The sequence below is a fragment of the Oncorhynchus tshawytscha genome, linkage group LG34, assembly GCF_018296145.1.
Source record: "Oncorhynchus tshawytscha isolate Ot180627B linkage group LG34, Otsh_v2.0, whole genome shotgun sequence".
Taxonomy (NCBI): Eukaryota; Metazoa; Chordata; class Actinopteri; order Salmoniformes; family Salmonidae; genus Oncorhynchus; species Oncorhynchus tshawytscha.
In genome coordinates this window covers 5,250,015-5,266,291 of record NC_056462.1, presented here as the reverse complement: position 1 = coordinate 5,266,291, position 16,277 = coordinate 5,250,015, and the positions used below count along the sequence as shown (strand labels likewise).

Below are 16,277 nucleotides of genomic sequence, written 5' to 3'. Positions count from 1 at the left end.
GCAGCATATGTTGTTGTTGCTTGAGCAGCTGTGGTTGTTGTGGCAGCATATGTTGTTGTTGCTGGAGCAGCTGTGGTTGTTGTGGGAGCAGAAGTGGTTGTTGTGGCAGCATATGTTGTTGTTGCTGGAGCAGCTGTGGTTGTTGTGGCAGCATATGTTGTTGTTGCTGGAGCAGCTGTGGTTGTTGTGGCAGCATATGTTGTTGTTGCTGGAGCAGCTGTGGTTGTTGTGGGAGCAGAAGTGGTTGTTGTGGCAGCATATGTTGTTGTTGCTGGAGCAGCTGTGGTTGTTGTGGCAGCATATGTTGTTGTTGCTGGAGCAGCTGTGGTTGTTGTGGGAGCAGCTGTGTTATTATTGAATACTAGCACAGTATATACCACAACCGAACGTTCACTGCAAAACAAAACCTTTTTTATTAGTCCATCAGCAAATCATGTTCATATTATTATTATTATTGTTGGAATTATATACATTCATATACATGACTTAATAACCTTTAAATGAATTGATGAATATAATGTGAATCTACAAAAGAAACCCAAGAATGTTCCAATGTCAATAACTAACTACCTACCTGAAACCAAGAACCACTGTGCGATTGAAACTGGATCCATATTTGTGTTTGTAATCACTGTCCAGCTGTAAATATAAGTGTTATATATAATATTTAGTCATGAATAGATCCTAAAACATTGAAAATCTATCAGAAGGTACAGCTGAAGATAAATAGTATAACATTAAAAAAAGGCATAACTAATCATTAATCAAAATCATTGACTTTATTTGAAGGTCTGCTTATTAACTGCTTATCATGATAAAATAGTTAAATCATTTCCTCAAACTATTTATAAATCATATATATATGCTCCCATATTTGTTCAAAGAAAGTAGTACCTTCAAATAATGAGTGGCCTTTTATTCATTGAATTAACAATACAATTTGAAATACTTTACTTAATTGAATTAACTGAAAGTGACTTTAAAAAGGACCAATCAGCAGTTTGAAACAATAACAAAGCGACTTCCCGCCAATAAGAAGCTGAGGGGTGGGGCTGGAGAAATGGCGTCACTCTCAAGTTCATAGACCAGAGCTAGGGATGCAAGGACTGACCATCCAATATATCAAAAATAATAGTTTTAAGGCTATACATGATCGTTTACATTTATTTTTGCTACAATAGGTAACACTAGGTAACAAAATATATTATAATTCATTTATAAGTAAAAACAAAAAATGGATGTAATAACTGCTCCTTTAAAGCCTGTTGGTGAGGAAAAGTAAAGCCGTTGCTTGAAAAGGATGGAATATTAAATCAAATTTACCACTGTAGCCACACTTGCTGCTAATGCTTGAAAATGTGGTGATGATGCATTATTCAAGTCTGCGGTGAAGTTTTGCTCCAATTTGAACTCCAGCTTAACCTCTGGTGGTGGAGGGGCTGTTGTTGTGGAAGTAGAGTTGTTGCCTGGTTGTGGAGAAAGTGTTGCTTTTATTGTCGATGTAGCATTAGCATATGACGTCATTGCAATGATATGGGTAGTTGGAGGTAGGGGTCTGTGAGGGACTGATTTCTTCATCCCACTACCGCGCACACCAGTAGGTTTTCATACCACACTCCACCAGCACCCGCTTTCTTTCTGTCCGACTCCCACCCACTACCACAAGATCTGGTCCCAAACCCAAATGCAGTCCCGCAATATTATTTTAGGCGTATGTGATGCAGCTCACTTGCCAGCCATTGTCCCAGAAATGTTGCGCCCTATAAGCAGGGGCGCATCTTTCACTGGGGACAGGAGGGGGACATGACCCCCCACACACACACATCCTGAAATAGCCCCCTGACCGCATCAATTAACATTGGGGTTTGTTTCAATGGATTGTGTTGAAGTCGTTGGAATGTTGATTCATATGAAGGTACATTACCTATTGCTGTTGTGTCTGACGCTGTCTTCCCTGCTAGTCCTGTTAGAAAACAATTTATAAAAATGTAAGACAAGCCGATACATTCCAGTCCAATATATCCATCCGCCTTATACACTGTACAAGAAACACCAAGTAGGCTAATAAAGTCATAATTATTATTTCCAACTATAGTGGTTAAAGGTTGCTTTGCAACCCCTGAGGAACATGTCAGGTTAATCCGAGGAACACACCCACACACAACCACCCCCCCACACACAAAAAAACCTGCACAGATACACACACACACACACACACACACACACACACACACACACACACACACACACACACACACACACACAAATCAAATCAAATTTATTTATATAGCCCTTCGTACATCAGCTGATATCTCAAAGTGCTGTACAGAAACCCAGCCTAAAACCCCAAACAGCAAGCAATGCAGGTGTAGAATCACGGTGGCTAGGAAAAACTCCCTAGAAAGGCCAAAACCTAGGACGAAACCTAGAGAGGAACCAGGCTATGTGGGGTGGCCAGTCCTCTTCTGGCTGTGCCGGGTGGAGATTATAACAGAACATGGCCAAGATGTTCAAATGTTCATAAATGACCAGCATGGTCGTATAATAATAAGGCAGAACAGTTGAAACTGGAGCAGCAGCACGGTCAGATGGACTGGGGACAGCAAGGAGTCATCATGTCAGGTAGTCCTGGGGCATGGTCCTAGGGCTCAGGTCCTCCGAGAGAGAGAAAAAAAGAGAGAATTAGAGAGAGCATATGTGGGGTGGCCAGTCCTCTTCTGGCTGTGCCGGGTGGAGATTATAACAGAACATGGCCAAGATGTTCAAATGTTCATAAATGATCAGCATGTTTGAATAATAAGAAGGCAGAACAGTTGAAACTGGAGCAGCAGCACGGCCAGGTGGACTGGGGACAGCAAGGAGTCATCATGTCAGGTAATCCTGGGGCATGGTCCTAGGGCTCAGGTCCTCCGAGAGAGAGAAGGAGAGAATTAGAGAACGCACACTTAGATTCACACAGGACACCGAATAGGACAGGAGAAGTACTCCAGATGTAACAAACTGACCCTAGCCCCCCGACACACAAACTACTGCAGCATAAATACTGGAGGCTGAGACAGGAGGGGTCAGGAGACACTGTGGACCCATCCGAGGACACCCACGGACAGGGCCAAACAGGAAGGATATAACCCCACCCACTTTGCCAAAGCACAGCCCCCACACCACTAGAGGGATATCTTCAACCACCAACTTACCATCCTGAGACAGGGCCGAGTATAGCCCACAAAGATCTCCGCCATGGCACAACCCAAGGGGGGGCGCCAACCCAGACAGGATGACCACATCAGTGAATCAACCCACTCAGGTGACGCACCCCTTCCAGGGACGGCATGAGAGAGCCCCAGTAAGCCAGTGACTCAGCCCCTGTAATAGGGTTAGAGGCAGAGAATCCCAGTGGAAAGAGGGGAACCGGCCAGGCAGAGACAGCAAGGGTGGTTCGTTGCTCCAGAGCCTTTCCGTTCACCTTCCCACTCCTGGGCCAGACTACACTCAATCATATGACCCACTGAAGAGATGAGTCTTCAGTAAAGACTTAAAGGTTGAGACCGAGTTTGCGTCTCTGACATGGGTAGGCAGACCGTTCCATAAAAATGGAGCTCTATAGGAGAAAGCCCTGCCTCCAGCTGTTTGCTTAGAAATTCTAGGGACAATTAGGAGGCCTGCGTCTTGTGACCGTAGCGTACGTGTAGGTATGTACAGCAGGACCAAATCAGAGAGATAGGTAGGAGCAAGCCCATGTAATGCTTTGTAGGTTAGCAGTAAAACCTTGAAATCAGCCCTAGCCTTAACAGGAAGCCAGTGTAGAGAGGCTAGCACTGGAGTAATATGATCAATTTTTTTGGTTCTAGTCAGGATTCTAGCAGCCGTATTTAGCACCAACTGAAGTTTATTTAGTGCTTTATCCGGGAAGCCGGAAAGTGGAGCATTGCAGTAGTCTAACCTAGAAGTGACAAAAGCATGGATTAATTTTTCTGCATCATTTTTGGACAGAAAGTTTCTGATTTTTGCAATGTTACGTAGATGGAAAAAAGCTGTCCTTGAAATGGTCTTGATATGTTCTTCAAAAGAGAGATCAGGGTCCAGAGTAATGCCGAGGTCCTTCACAGTTTTATTTGAGACGACTGTACAACCATTAAGATTAATTGTCAGATTCAACAGAAGATCTCTTTGTTTCTTGGGACCTAGAACAAGCATCTCACACACACAACCACCCCCCCCCCACACACACACAAAACACACACACACACACAACCACACACACACACACACATAACTACCCACACATACACACAAAACACACACACCAAGTGTTTTACCTGCTAGCAGAAGTAGAATCATCAGAGGCTCCATATCCGCCACGTCCCTGTAGAGGTATACAACATCAGTCCACGCACATCAAACCTTAAATTGAGCCCATTACATCTCACATTAACCCACATTGAAATACTTATGATATAGACCAGGGTTCCCCAACTGGTGATTTTTTTGGTCCCCCTAAGTTTTCTGATTAAATTTTATACATTTCATAAAAGACTGTAAAAAACAGTCTTAAATATATATATATTTTTTAAATAGATTTTTATTTTTGAAATCTATTCCGAAGTATTACCTACGATAATATAGAGATATATGTGACCGTATACAAATGTAAAGAAGGTTTAAATTATTGCTTTTTCAAATATTATATCTGTTTGGTGTCAATTTGCAGTCAATTTACTGCGTTCAATTTATTGTGGTCAATTATTGCTGTCAATTTGCAGTCAACTAATTATTTGTAATTATGTTTCCGGCTCCTGACCATCTGCTCAAGAAAATATCATCCCGCAGCTGAATCTAGTTGATGATCCATGATATAAACTAATATTAATTAGTCCATAATATGTTAACTTATGTCAATCATCAATGAACCCAATTAGATCTTACATTAACCAATGTTGAAGAAATTTTCATATCATATGGACTAACATTAATTAGTCCACAAAATGTGAGATCAGTCAATATTCCAAAATCGTATATATTGGATTTATTTATTTATTTGAATTTGAATTTTACCTTTATTTAACTAGGCAAGGCCAACCAAAAGGCAAAATGTCTTCTGCTGTCACGTCCTGACATCAGAAAGCCTTAATTTTCTATAGTAGAGTAGGTCAGGGCGTGACTAGGGGTTTAGTCTTGCTTGTATTTTCAATGTGGGGTTCTAGTTTTTTTTATGTTGGTGTTTTGGTATGATTTGCAATTAGAGGCAGCTGGCTATCGTTGTCTCTAATTGGGGATCATACTTAAGTAGACTTTTTTCCACTTGTGTGTTATGGGATATTGTTTTGAGTAACTGCACGTAGCACCTCTGTAGTCACAGTTTGTTGTTAGTTTATTGTTTTGCTTTGCTAAGTTTCACTATTAATAGATGATGTGGAACTCAACATAAACTGCGCCTTGGTCCATCTCTACAAACGAACGTGACAGAATATCCCATCAAACCAGGACCAAGCAGCGTGTTGCCCAGGAGGAGAAAGTATCCTGGACATGGAAAGAGATTCTGGATGGGAAGGGATCCTGGACTTGGGAAGAAATCCTGGCAGGACAGGATCGCCTTCCATGGCGACAGACGGAAGGAGATAATGGAGGACAGCGATGACAACAGGGTTCGCGGCCACGACGCAAGCCCAAGAAGCAGCCTCAAAAACAATGGGGGAAGCACACGGGGTGGTCGGCGAAGTTGAGGGGTGAGTCAGAGACCGTCGAGGAGTTATTGGATAAATTGGAGGAGAGTGAAGCTAGAGAGCTGTTGGTTTGGTGTAGTATGCACAGCATTTGCCCTGAGGAGCGTGTTAGCCGTCTGATGCCTCCCAAGTCAGCTCCCCGTACTCGTCCTGAGAAGTCTGTTAAAGTTCCGGTACATTTGATGCTGGCTATCCGCACCAGGTCTCCAGTTTACCTTCACAGCCCAGTACATCCTATGCCAGCTCCTCGCACTTGCCGTGCGAAGTGTGTTAAAGTTCCGGTACAATTGATGCCAGCTATATGCACCAGCTCTCCAGTGCGCCTTCACAGCCCAGTGCATCCTGTGCCAGCTCTTCGCACTTACTGGGAGAGGTGTGTCATCGAACCGGTTCCATTGATGCCGGCTATACGCACCAGGTCTCCAGTACGTCTCCAGAGCCCAGTACGTCCTGTGCCTGCTCCTCGCACTCTCCCTCAAGTGCGCCTTCCCAGTCTGGTATGTCCTGTGCCTGCTCCTCGCACACTCCCTGAAGTGCGTGTCCCCAGTCAGGTACGTCCTGTGCCTGCTGCCCACACTCGCCCTGAAGTGCGTGTCACAAGTCTGGCGCCACCTGTCCCGACTACACGCACTAGGCCTCCAGTGCGCCTTCCTAGTTCGGTGTGTCCTGTGCCTGCTCCTCGCGCTTGCCCTGAGGTGCGTGTCACCAGTCCGGTACCACCAGTGCTGGCCCTATGTCCCCGGTCCGGAGCTTCCGGCGACGGTCCCCGGTCCGGAGCTTCCGGCGACGGTCCCCGGTCCGGAATCTCCGGCTCCATGGCCAGAGCCGATGCCCGGTCTGAGCACGGTTTCCAGTTCAGCTCCAAGGCCAGAATCTTCTTCTGCGTTGGTGCCCAGTCCAGGCACAGCGTCCAGTCCCGCTCCATGGCAGGAGTCTTCCTCTGCGCCTAGGTCCAGTCCAGGCACAGTGTTCAGCCTGGGTCCATGGCTGGATCTGCAGGATGAGCGGGTACCAGAGCACCAGAGCCGCCACCGACACTAGACCCCCCCCCCCAACCCTCCCTTTTTGTTTCAGGTTTTGCGGTCGGAGTCAGCACCTTTGGGCGGGGGGGGATACTGTCACGTCCTGACCATAGAGAGCCTTTACTTTCTATGGTAGAGTAGGTCAGGGCGTGACTAGGGGTTTAGTCTAGTTTATATTTTCAATGTGTGGTTCTAGTTTTTTTTATGCTGGTATTTTGGAATGATTCCCAATTAGAGGCAGCTCGCTATCATTGTCTCTAATTGGGGATCATACTAAAGTAGCATTATTTCCACCTGTGTGTTATGGGATATTGTTTTGAGTAAGTGCACGTAGGACCTCTGTAGTCACGGTTTGTTGTTAGTTTAATGTTTATTGTTTTGTTTTGCTAAGTTTCACTATTAATAAATGATGTGGATCTCAACATACTTCCGTCTCTACAAACGAACGTGACACCTGCAGGGACGGGGGCCTGGGATTAAAATAATTTAATAAAATATATATATCTATATATATGACAAAATACACATAACAACAAGAGAGACAACACAACTCTACATAAAGAGAGACCTATGAAAACAACATAGCAAGGCAGCAACACATGACAACACAGCATGGTAGCAACACAACATGGTAAAAGCATAAAACATGGTACTAACATTATTGGGCACAGACAACAGCACAAAGGGCAAGGAGGTAGAGACAACAATACATCACGCAAAACAGCCACAACTGTAAGAGTCCATGATTGAGTCTTTGAATGAAGATATTGAGATAAAGCTGTGTAATGTTTATTTATATTCATTACACATATTCTGAGGCTCCTCAGAGAAGGAAGGGAAAACATAAAAAAGTTAGCATTTTTAGATTAAACTATAGTATATATATATATAAAAACAGTATATTTTAACCAATTGTTTGGTGACATATGAATACTATATATATATATATATATATATATATATAGTATTCATATGTCACCAAACAATTGGTTAAAATATACTGTTTTGCAATGAAGGTCTACAATGAAGGTCTATCTTCAACAGCACTGTCTGGGCTAACACCGTGGTGTAGCCGGAGGACAGCTAGCTTCAGTCCTCCTCTGGCTACATTGACTTCAATACAAAACCTAGGAGGCTGGTAGGCCCCACCATCCTCCAATCAATCAAAGCTATTGCATTATGAACTGACACGTTGTCCATCCAATCATAGATGTAGGATCAGAGAACGAACCAAGTGTGTTGTATTGGGATTATGCCACAGAGCATTATGGGGGTTCTATGTTGAAGAACCTCTTTCATTCTCTGGGGTACACGGAAAAGGTGCGAATTAAAAGCGAGGGTCGACCTCTGTCTGAGATCAGTTTCATGAAGAAGGATGAAAAGGTGAGAGCTTTCAATACCAACTGGTATCAAATGTATAGCTGGTTAACTATCATCAAGCCGCCTGTAATTGCACGTTACGATACTTTACACGCTGATCATCTTTTCTGTCGAAAACAATTCCGAATGATTTGATAGCTTCCACCGCATCATCCATTAAAAGTTTGATTAAAGAGACAGGTTGACGCAACAAAGTTTTTCACGTGCGCTCAAGTAGGCTTTGCACTTTCCTCCGGTATTTATTGAGCAAAGATGAAAACACATAATCACTCCGGACAGACACAAGCAGAACTCATGACATTAATGTTGCAGTAGCCTAGGCTACACCTGAACTTTAGAAATCTGACATGATGTATGGGATGAAAACAAGACAACTTTTCAGTCTGATCAACTGTAGGCTACTAATAAGAGCAGCTGCATACAGCCTATGGTCAGGGTAAACTAATTGGTAACATTATGTATTTATGTGTGTCAGGAGAAAATGTGAATGTGATCAAATTTAGATTATATACAAAATTGGGCAGGCTAGGCAGCCTATACGTTTTTAATCCAAAATGATTACCTGGAATTAATCAATCAACATAATAGTGATGGCAGATGTAAGTATTTTTTTAAATAATACAGTCGCATAGTCCTGCATGATGCAAACATGTTTAAAGCAATCTCAGCCCTCTGAGTTATATTGTCTATCAGTTGTTGTCTATGTGTCTGGGTAGAGGAAATCCCCCTCATAATCTGGTCTAAATATAATTTATATGAATAATATAAGGTAGCTGCAGTTTGACAGGGAGTTTTTTCAGGAGTTTTTTTTTTTTAAACCATGTGACAAGATTAGGAAACACTGGTCCCATCATAGGGCATGTAAAACCTTTTTACAACTGATTAATCACTGTCATACCTTATAGGGTCCAGAGTTTTCCTAGTTAGGTTAACATATAAGGAAAAACTCCAGGTGCTAAGAGGTAAAAATTGCCCCACTGCTCTGGGACCTATGGTGGCACCAGCCTGCTTGCAGTTGTCAGTTATCGTCAAGTATGTGGATGATCAGAGCTTTATTCAGGAACGTTTCTTGGGCTACTTTGATGTGTCAAGTGGGAGAGATGCGCGTCTGTGTTTGACTTTATGAATTTTGAGATGTCTGAGTTTAACTTCATAGAGAAACTTGTTGTCCAAACCTACGATGACAAACCGTAGGTTGGTATTTCACTGACAGTACATACTGTAATATACACACACAGTGATGAGTTTATCCAACCAGATCAGAACTTCAAAACACAACATCCAAACCTGCACAATCCCATTCTATGTTACTGTGTAATCTTTGTAGATCCTATCTTAGTGAGGTGTTCTGAAGGCTGTTACAACTCTTATATTTAGTGGACTCTAAAACAGATGAGAGAGATGGACCAAAACCATTACTGTTTTATCTCAGCTCAACATCGGCCTACTTTGCATTTCTAGGTCATCTGCCCCTGTCATCTATATCTGGACTATCAAACACCCAGTGCTGCTGAAAGATGAGAACCATTTATAGCCACACATTAAAACCTGTTGGGTGGAAATGTGTGGCAATCAAACAAAGCTCACAGAACCAGTCTTGGAGAGGATGAGTGATAATGCCAACTCTCTCTCACTCTCTCTCATGACAAGATGGTTAATTTGATATCAAAGCAACTCAACTATGCAGCAAATATTGCCGGTCTTGTCTGTGCTATCAACCTATCATCTTTAAACCTTGATAGATACAGTCAGCTCCAAAACTATTGGCACCACTAATAAAGATCAGCAAAAAATACTATATAAAATAAATAATACAAACACTGAGCTAATTCTGAACAACTGAAGTAAAAACTCAATGAACAAGTTGAGAACATCCTGAATGACTCACATTACTCAACAAAATGACCTCATTAGTGTAGGTGTCTGTTTAAGGTGTCTGTTTCTTTACTTTCGATCAGAAAACTGTCAAGTCACTAGCTGTGTCAAACCTGGGGGCAGGATTTTTGGGGCAGACTTTGTACAAATTATTGTTGAAACTAATTCTTGCTAAGGTGATGAGCGTCATCCTTCTCTGTACTAGAATTTTCCCCCATATTGACAAACTTGCTGGCCAGTACACGTTGCGCTGCTGAAGGACATGTTATTGTATAAATGGTGTCTCAAATGATCCCAGTCTATCAGGAAGTAAATTGACATTTTTACAGAAGAATAATATTTACCGCTCACAAAATGTGCCTTCACGGTTACAGTTGACCTCTTTGGAAATGCAGCCCAAGTTGTTATATCTTTAAAGACTATAAAACCCCACCTCCTCCAATGAACACGATGTGTATTTAACCACATTAGAACCCTCGATATCCTCAGATCACGTTCAATGTCACAATAGACCTGCAAACATTTGGTGTTGGATCCTTCATTATCACATAATGCAATATACAATAACTTATTTTCCAGACAGTGCAATTTTCAGAACAGGTATCAATCAATGATGCATATAAACCCTTGATGGCTAATTGCTACGTATTGGCCATTGAGAGGCTTTGAAGCCACCGTTCGGCCATAATATTGCCACTTTCCATCGGAGCAGTTCCTCATAGGAATTAATGGGATTCTTTTGTATTTCAATTAAATGTTTCAAGGACAAAATTATTATTATTTTTTGTAGTGGGGTGAGTAACATTAGACATCTCAAAAAAGTATACTTTAAGCAAAATGTTTGTATAATGTAATTTAAAAGTATGCATTAAGGTGCGGGTAATATGATAAACATGGCAAGAACTAATTCATAAATGCATTTCTAAAGCTTCCAAAATATTGTCTACGATGGTGATGGAGTGCCAAGAAGGAGGCACAGTGGCTCCAACACAGCCCTCCCGTTTCAGTCATCTAGTCTATATATAAGTCATTGGTATCAATGTGGAAGATCAGATTTGTATCCATTTTCAAAGCCTGCACACATTCAGAATGGAATATTTCACATGCATCATGATGTCCATAAAACACAGACCCCTTTATCAATGACAACGTCAATCAAAGTAGAACTTCTAGTCTTTGCAGTGGGAGAAATTATATTTCTTTGCAGGGTAGCATGTTTGGCAGCCCCATCGTCACATTAGAATGGCTACCATTTAGTGGTTTAGTTGATAGGACAATCATTCATATCAAGTCATTCATATACTTATGGAGGTTATTTAAGGTAGAGATATGCATTCTGAGAAGCTGCTCAAGTCTGACAATACTTGAAGTGAGCACGGTTGAATGCACACAATAATACAATTGTTTTGGAAGGTCAGATTAATATAAACGTTTGTTTAAAACGTTTAAACGATTTCCTCAATAATCCTGCTAACATGGAAATCAGACATCAGGCTACCTGATGGGACTTTTGAGGAATGCAGAAAATTGGCAACCAAATAAACATTCTACCACAGCGACCATGTTATTTTTGTGAAACCTTTTTGATTCTGAGTTCGGACATATAAAGTGTGTATGTGAAAACTACTTCTAAGATGCACAGGAGGCTGTTGAGGGTGGGCGGCTCATAATAATGGAATCTCGCTATAGTTTCCAGCCCCTACTGGATTGGATGTTGATACGTAGCACTACGTAGCCTGCTTGATAGCTTGCTAGCACCAACATGAAGGCAAAAACAAGCTTGGCTATCCGTATTTACATGTTAAAAAGATCTCGGCTGGAAGAACGAGGCTTGCTCTATTGGTGCTAGCACATGCGCTGATCAAATTAACCGCTGCCCAATTAGGCTGTTTACATGTCCTAATAATTCAAAAGATTGCTCAGGAAACCAGGCGTTTTATTCAGCGTATGCTTACTTCGATTTTAAGCTGTTGCCGATTAAGATAAGCAGAGTAAGGTGTTAAAATGACTATTTCCATTCTACACTGAACAAAAATATGAATACAACATGTAATATGTTGGTCCCATGTTTCATGCGTTGATCCCAGAAATGTTCCATATGCCCACAAACTGTATTTCTCTCAAATGTTTTGCACACCCTTGTTGGTGAGCATTTCTCCTTTCCCAAGATAATCCATCCACCTGACAAGTGATCATTACACAGGTGCACCTTGTGCTGGGGATAATAAAAAGGCCACTCTAAAATGTGCAGTATTGTCACACAACACAATGCCATAGATGTCTTAAGTTTTGATGGAGCATGCAATTGGCATGCTGACTGCAGGAATGTTCACCAGATAATTGAATGTTAATTTCTTTACCATAAACTGCCTACAACGTTGTTTTAGAGAATTTGGCAGTACGTCCAACCGGCCTCACAACTGCTGACCGTGTGTCTGGCGTCGTATGGGCAAGCTGTTTGCTGATGTCAGCATGGTGACGACGAGCTCCTGAGGCCCATTCTTTAGGAGGTATCTGTAACCAACGGATGCATATCTGTATTCTCTGTCATGTGAGGGCCCAATGAATGTATTTCAATTGACTGATTTCCTCATATGAACTGTAACTCAGTAAAATCGTTAATAGTAGCATGTTGCGTTTATGTTTGTTCAGTATATTTCCATAATTAGTTTAATATTAGTCTAATTATTAATGTGCATGTACATCTACTTTTATGACTAGGTTTCTTAATCCATTAACCCAATTAAGGACGTTTTCTGAAATATGTTTTTGACCAATAGGAAATACATAAAAAATGACTGCAGATATTATTCAAAATATCAATAAAACAACAAATATTCCATAGCCTATAAGTTGTTCTCAAACCTCTCCTATCCTTTCGGTGTTTAATTTATTCCAGAGCTTGTACACTTGATTTAAATTGTCAACTAATCATCAAACCAGGTTCAGGCATCCCCGAGGAGAGGTTTGAGAAAGAATGGCTACAACAACATCTAGGCTACATCAACAACTGTGTGCACAGCTATACAAATATCCTGTCAAGCAACTACTCAAATTGTACATTCATGGGGTTTCCCTATAGACGCACCACACTTTTAATTGCCACCAAAACTTCAGAATTAATTGGCTGTATTGTCTTTGGAAGTTGTCCCGTTAATAACAGGTGGTGCAGATGTGCCAGCTTTCAATTGCATAGGTAAGCCTGAAAGGTCTTGAAATATGAAGAACATTTGCTGTGAAATTTGATTAAGCAATCAGGCCATCAAATCTACTGCAGCTGCATATTACCTGAGAATAAATTGTCCTATATCCGAGACGTTGTCAGCTAGGACCTGCGGATTGTAGCCTTCTCAAATGAGAAACGATGCACAAATACCTTCTCCTCCTCGCTTTCTGAAAACTGAAGATGAACAACTTCTGGGCAGATGTGTTTTATATGATGGAAAAGAATGAGACTTGAAATTTGGCCAACCAGTGTGGTTCTAACCCATTTAAAGGGTAGGTGGCTCAAACTTGCAGGACTCGTTTGGCAGCTGCCATTGATGAGCATCATTCATGCCTGTCAAAAAGTGTATCCACTGTGTAACCTACTATACTCAAGATAGGGGCAAAGATGCAGTGGCAACGATGATACAAGGAACTTCCTCATTCCTCCTCCTCAGACCTCAACTCTTCCTTAGTCAAGTATCAAAAGGGCTGTAACGGGCCATGCCCCTCTTTCCGCAGTTATGGTTCTAGGAACTGACATGGCCACTCATTTTTTAGTATACACATTTCAACAACATGCTGGTTATCGTGGTTTAAATGTTCAATAGAAAACAAAATCTCTGGTGTGAACCATTAATTTAAAAGATTAGAAATCCCGTAAAAAAAACTTTGATCTATGAAGAAAAAAAGCCAAGGGTACAACGCTGTGTACATACCAGAGTTAGGGGGCAAACAACCTACTCATTCCATACAGCATTGCAGTCTGTATCATCAAATTAGAGAGCCGATACAAGTCAAGTGATCTGTTAGCGATCACATGATGGCACTCGATAGCAGCAGTATCGTCCAATCACAGAGCAGATACAAGTCACGTGATCTTTTAGCGAACACGTGATGGCACATCATGTGTGATTGGATGATACAGACTGCGAGGATTATGGTTTTATTGCTTTTCTCAACACAGATGTTGAAACATTAATTAACGATGGGCACTACATTAATATATGAATAGTTTTACTGTCTCAGTAGAAAATAGAACGTCTACGCTGCACAGTAATATCGCTATCGCTAATATTTGAAATCACTACACGTTACAAGGGTTGAGAATCTAATTTCAGAACCCCTCGTTGCAGGTCTATCCTGCAAAAGTCAAACCTCAACACTCCCCTAGTCAAGTATCAACCCTGCGCTAGTCAAATGTCACCCCTCCTCCTCAACCCTCACCCCTGCCTTGGTCAGGTATCACCCTTGCTCTTGTCGAGCTCCACTTCTCCTCACCCTTGCACTCTTTTATTCACAATAAGTAGGTTTTCCATTGGCTGAATTAGAGATAAAAGGAAACAGAGGCAGTTGGATAACTTACTAATGTAAGTGACTACATTGAGGACACTGTGTACGAGCTGCTAGCTAGTTAACTTGACCATATCCTGTAGCTAAGGGAATCTAGCTATCGTGATGTTTATCACCTTCAAATCACAAGCTTAAAAAGACACACGCTCCAAAAAGGGAGAGAGTAGGCTACTGAATATTTTATTTTATTTGACCTTTATTTAAACAGGAGGTCACCATTGAGACCCAAGTGGCATTAGAACAACCAATTGCACTTTGCAGTTGGTTCCAGCAATGAGGTACATTCAAATTAGGACCTAGTTCGGTGAGCGGGTTTAGTATCTCATCTTTTTATACTTTAACAACACAGTAAGTTAAGTTGGAAGCTTGTGTAGTAGGGTTTTGTAAACAAAAAGGGAATAATTAATTGATCTACTGGTCTTTAATGAGGACCAGCCAACCTTTTGATACAGGATGCAGTGGTATTAAGTATTAAAACTGTCACCAGTGATAAAACGAATGGCGTTATGGTAGACAGCATCCAAAGATGTAGAGTAGTGATTGCTGCAATCTGGTAAATGGTCCCCTGTGGTACACCTTTTGTTATTACAGGAATCTTCATTTAACACCATCAGAGATCACACACTGAGTCCTGTCTGACAGATAATTGTCAAGTCATTTACAAGAAGCCTGATCCAGGCCAAAATCAGTCAACCGTTGATTAAGAATGTGATGGTCAACAGTGTCAAAGGCGTTGGAAAGGTCTATAAATAAGGCAGCACAATTATTTTTATCATTCAGGCAATTTAACACATCATCTAAAACAAGCGTAGCAGGTCTAAAGATCCAGGTCTAAAACCGGATTGGTGCACATGTGATTCAGCCCTTATGTTTTTTTTTACCTCATTCTTTAGCAAAGCACTTAGTACATAATAGACATCAAAGAGTTCAAATGAAAATCAAGTATGTGAGAATGTTAGTGCATCATTCTCTACATTCTGTTCTGAGGTGACTAAAGGACTCTTGTCTAGTGGGATGAGAGGAATTTTCTCCTAGCACAGCCATTAAACTCTGCAACTGTTTTAAAGTCACCATTGGCCTCATGCTGAAATATATATGTATTCCAATTTGACATTATGGGGTATTGTGTGTCAGCCAGAGACAGATAATCTCAATGTAATCTAAAGTATTTTAAAATCAGACTGTAACACAATACATTTTTGAAAAAGTCCAGGGGTGTGAACACTGTCAGAAGGCACTGGATGTTTCAAATCTCTGAAGGGCTGCCAATCAGATGTAGAATCAGTCCGTCTAGCCATAGCCCAAGCTACATTTATTTCCTGTAATTTCTCAGACAACTCATGAGTAAACCATTGCATCAGTATTTTACCCTTAGTGTTTTGTATGGTACATGTTTCTCTGCATCAGAGTGAAACAGGGAACACAAACAATTAAGGGCCCGATTCGAGTCAGGATAGGGCAGGTCATTTTGTAGGAGGACATCATGAATACATTCTCCAGTTACAGTCTCCAGTAAGGAAAACTTCTAAGGACAGAGACATAATAGTAACATCATATTCAATGTTGTCTAATTTTAGTATAACGAAGCCAGTATTTTTAATATTTTCTGTCCTCAGTTACGGAGAGCTGTGAAAACCTGTCCGCAGATGAAGCGGTCCCAATGAATGTCCCAAGAGACTAAGGGCATATCCTTGTATAACACAGGCTATATGTGTACCTATTA

At 41.4% G+C, this 16,277-nt stretch overlaps 1 non-coding gene across 1 annotated transcript; it reads right to left on the bottom strand.

Moving 5' to 3' along the window:
- Window positions 1-223: 223 nt before the first annotated feature.
- Window positions 224-13,449, bottom strand: LOC112231581. The gene is made up of 6 exons (XR_006080778.1): window positions 13,286-13,449; window positions 4,317-4,363; window positions 1,925-1,963; window positions 1,324-1,466; window positions 575-639; window positions 224-393 (listed from the first exon to the last, which is right to left on the bottom strand). It is a non-coding gene; the product is annotated as an uncharacterized LOC112231581 (transcript).
- Window positions 13,450-16,277: the final 2,828 nt, after the last annotated feature.